Source organism: Chrysemys picta, chromosome 5 (assembly GCF_011386835.1).
Source record: "Chrysemys picta bellii isolate R12L10 chromosome 5, ASM1138683v2, whole genome shotgun sequence".
In the NCBI taxonomy this organism is placed as follows: Eukaryota; Metazoa; Chordata; order Testudines; family Emydidae; genus Chrysemys; species Chrysemys picta.
Genome location: NC_088795.1, coordinates 142,274,215 through 142,279,043, shown reverse-complemented (window position 1 = coordinate 142,279,043; position 4,829 = coordinate 142,274,215).

Below are 4,829 nucleotides of genomic sequence, written 5' to 3'. Positions count from 1 at the left end.
CAAGGGTCCATCTAGCCCAGTATCCTGTCTTCCGACAGTGCCCAATGCCAGGTGCCCCAAAGGAACAGAACAGGGAATCATCAAGTGATCCATCCCTGTCGCTCATTCCCAGCTTCTGGCAAACAGAGGCTAGGGACACCATCCCTGCCCAGCCTGGCTAATAGCCATTGATGGACCTATCCTCCATGAATGTATCTAGTTCTTTTTTGAACCCTTTTATGGTCTTTGTCTTCACAACATCCTCTGGCACAAGTTCCCACGGGTGACTGTGCGTTGTGTGAAGAAATACTTCCTTTTATTTGTATTAAACCTGCTGCCTATTAATTTCATTTGGTGACCCCTAGTTCCTGTGTTATGAGAAGTAGTAAACAACACTTCCTTATCTACTTTCTCTACACCCGTCATGATTTTATAGACCTCAATCATATCTTCCCTTAGCCATCTCTTTTCCAAGCTGAAAAGTCCCAGTCTTATTAATCCCTCCTCATATGGCAGCCGTTCCATACCCCTAATAATTTTTGTTGCCCTTTTCTGAACCTTTTCCAATTTCAATATATCTTTTCTGAGATGGGGCAACCACATCTGCACACAGTATTCAAGCCCTACTGCATTGGGAGGTTTTTGTAAGCTAGCTTCCATCCTCAGCCAACGTGAGAAACAACATTTTCAGAGGAGGAAAGGGGGGTTTCCTGTTAAAACCAACTTCCGCCCCAGCCTAGTGTTAACCTCAAGAGAACATGCATTCGGGCTCTCTTTGTACTCTGTGTACTAGGAGATTTCTGAGTTATCCACAGGCACAGTAGGATCAGAAACTTGGATTTTCTTATCAGCAGGCTACATTTCAGGCAGAGCAGTTTCAGATTTATCATCCCCCAGTTGTCTCCTACTCTCTCGATTGCATGTTTTGTTATTTGGGTTCAACCAAAAGTTTCTAATTTTCATTAAAAGTCTTTCTCTCCATGCTAAGCAGTCCCCTGCAGCGCTCCTGAGCTCCGGATGGCCTCGTCTGGATGGGGAGAAACCTTTGCCCTTAACTCAAGCTAAATCCTCATGGAGACAAGGCAGGTCATATTTTTCACATGAGTTGTTAGGCTCCTCCACAAGTTTTAACTTGACCTGCTAATAACAAATGGATATAAACTGGCCGTGGGGAAGTTTAGGCTTGAAATTAGACGAAGGTTTCTAACCGTCAGAGGGGTGAAATATTGGAACAGCCTTCCGAGGAAAACGGTGGGGGCGAAGGACCTGTCTGGTTTTAAGATTAAGCTAGATAAATTTATGGAGGGAATGGTTTAATGGGATAACATGATTTTAGTCAAATGAACAGCGTGCCATCGCTGGTAAATAGTATCAATGGCCAATGAGGGTCTGGCTGGAGAATCTTGCCTACATGCTCGGGGTTCTACTGATCGCCATATTTGGGGTCGGGAAGGAATTTTCCTCCAGGGTAGATTGGCAGAGGCCCTGGAGGTTTTTCGCCTTCCTCCGCAGCATGGGGCAGGGGTCACTAGCTGGAGGATTCTCTGCTACTTGAAGTCTCTAAACCACAGGATTTGGGGACTTCAACAGCAGAGTCAAGGGAAAGGGTTGGGACGGCTTTGTGGCCTGCATCATGCGGGGGGTCAGACTAGATGATCATAATGGTCCCTTCTGACCTTAAAGTCTATAACTCATGTGAAAACTACACATGACCTTGTCTTCACTAGGATTTTACCTCAAGTTCGTTAACTCAAGTTCTATCTCCAGTGTTGTTCAACATCTTCAGTAATGACCTGGGTGCAGGTATGGAGAGCATACTGATCAAGTTTGCAGATGACATAAGGCTAGGAGGGGAGGGTTGCAACACTTTGGAGGATAAAGCTAAAATTCAGAGCGATCTTGCTAAATTGGAGAATTGGGCTACAGACAACAACATGAAATTCAAGAAAGACAAATGTAAGGTGCTACACATAGGGAAGAACAACCAAACACACAAATACAGAACGGGGGGAAACTGGCTTGACAGCAGCACTGCCGAGAAGGATCTGGGAGTTGTGGTGGATCCCAACCTCAACATGAGTCAGCAATGCGATGCTGTTGCAGAAAAAGCAAATGCAATTTTAGGTTGAATTAACAGAGGCATAGCATGCAAGTCACAGGAGGTGACAGTACCGCTCTACTCGGCGCTGGGGAGGCCTCAGCTGGAGTACGGTGTCCAATTTTGGTCACTAATGTATAGAAAGGATATAGAGAAACTGGACAGTATCCAGAGGTGGACACAGATGATCAGAGGGATGGAATGCAATGCAAGGCGTCTGAGCAAAGACTGAAGGAACTGAGTATGTTTGGTTTGGAAAAGAGGAGACTAACGGGGGACATGACAGCCGTCTTCAAACACTTGAAAGGTTGCCTTAAAAAAGATGGAAAAAAGTTGTTCTCTTTTGCCACAGACGGCAGGACGAGAGGTGATGGGTTCAAACTACATGTAAGCGGGGGGATGGTCCCGCTATTGTGGGGAACTTTCCTGGCTTCTGCACTACCTCGGTGAAGTGGGCTAGCGAAAGGATCTGAGTCCTCGCTCCCACTTCCTTTACCCAGAGGCCTCACTGCCCTTAAGGGCTCCCCTTCCACTCTCCTGTCTGGCAGAGTCCTCGTAAACCCCGACAAGGCTGGGCCCAGGATTCCTGGGGGGCTCGACCCCCAACCCTGCTGTGGTCACCTAGGACAGGGGCTAGGGTGTCCCCACTCCGGGGTACTCTCTCTGACCCACTGATTATTCCATACAATTTAAAGCAAATACAAGTTGTTTAATTAACAATTAATCTAAAGAAAAGAACAAGGAAAAATGGGAGAGGTTAAAGGAAAACACATCACCCCGCTCTGTGGCCGGGAACATCACAAACAGTGTCTCTGGAACGTCAGGGCACTTCGCTGTCTGTTCCTTATAGGTCCCAGGCTCCTTCTCAGGCCCTGGCTGTGCTGGAGGGATGCTGTGGGTTGGACACTTGCAATGGTGGTGGCCACACACCTCCGGGCTTTGGGTGGTGGGACCCTTCGTCCCAGCGTCACCCCCCGTCAGGTTACGGTCCCCCTCCCGGTCTGGCCTGCAAGGGCCCTTGTCTGGGGGTGTCTTTCTGTGCTGGGCCCTTTGCCCAAGGTCCCCCCTTGGCTGGCCCCACTTGCTCACCACACCTGGCTCTGTGGCTGCAGCTCTGCTCCCAGCACCGGATCTGCTCACCCTGGGCTGCGTCTCTGGCTCTGTGGCTGCGTCTCTGGCCCCTCTGGATCTGGCCCGGTTCTGCTCCCCAGCTCAGCTCGGGCCCCTGCTCTCTCCTTAGCTCAGCCCCACTCAGTCTGACCCAGGCAATTCCAACTCACCCGGAGGACGGGACCCACCCTGGCCTCCTGTCATGCTGATTAGCCTGCCTGCCCTATCAATCAGGCTGACCTGGAGCATTGGCCTCTCGCCATTGTTCCTGGGAACTGTCAGTCTCAGGGTCCTGATTTGCCATCGACCCCTCCCCTTTTAGTGCTGGGAGCTAGCCAACCAAAACACCCCCCTGAGTGTTAGTACGGGGGCAACAGTCCCCTTACATTCCCCCTTGCTAAAATTCTGCCACAGCTACAATATTCACACCAGTACATCCGGGCCCCATAATAACAACATATACCCACATCATATTATATTAAAAACCCATTAACAATTATCAAAAGAACATTTAACATATTTAACATTCCACATCTGCTTCTTAATACCATACATAACAATATTCATTAAAACTCTACATAGAACCAATAACATAATTATCTCTAAGTCTAACAGGAAGTACACCCTCATTAGCCTTCTGGGACCTTTTTAAAACTGGTGGTTCGTTACCCATATTTTCTATTTCCCTATCCTCGGGTAATACTGGGTCAGTTTGAAGGATCTGGCCATTCTCGTTAGGGTTTGGGTTTGCCCCACTCTGTCCCTCTCTGTATTCGGTTTGTGGGACTAGAACCATTTCCCAATTGGTTTCAGTCTCCTCAGGGTGTACTGATCTACACCTCCTATGGTCCCTGTCTGGACTAAGAGTGCAATGTTTCAACTGGTCCCTATGTACTACTCTCTCAGGACCTCCTCATTCAGGCTGGATGGTGTAAACTGGTAGCTCGGGATTGTTGTGAGCGACTACAAGGTGGGGATTTGACTCCCATTTGTCCTGTATTTTGTTACGCCCCCGGTGTCTATGGTTACGAACTAGTACACGGTCACCAGGCCTGATGAGAGCCCCACTGGACTTGCGATCATAAGTCCTTTTCCTACTCCGGGCTGTGTCTTTAGTTGTATTGAGAGCAACGTCACAGGCTATCTTCAGCCTGTCATGGTGACCTTTGACCCAGTCATCCAAATTGGTCACCTCATCCTCCTCAGGGCCCTCTCTGTCCAGAATATCCAATGGCAACCTGGGATCCCTTCCAAACATGAGATAAAAAGGAGCATAACCTGTCGACGAATGGACATGGCTGTTATAGGCCAACACCAGCTCAGGGAGCTGTTCCTGCCAGGCTCACTTCTTTTCTGGCGGGAGCGTTCTTAGCATGTCGTGCATTGTCCGGTTAAATTTCTCGCACTGAGCGTTTCCTTGAGGGTGATACGGTGTTGTTCGGCTTTTGGCTATGCCATACAGTTTACACAATTCAGATATCACCTCTGATTCAAAATTCCTCCCCTGATCCGAGTGTAACCGTGCCGGACAACCATAGTACACAAACCAGTGTTTTATGAGGGCTTCAGCCGTTGTCCGCGCTGTCTGGTTTCTAGTTGGAACTGCAACAGTGAATCGGGTGAACCTGTCCATGAGAACCAG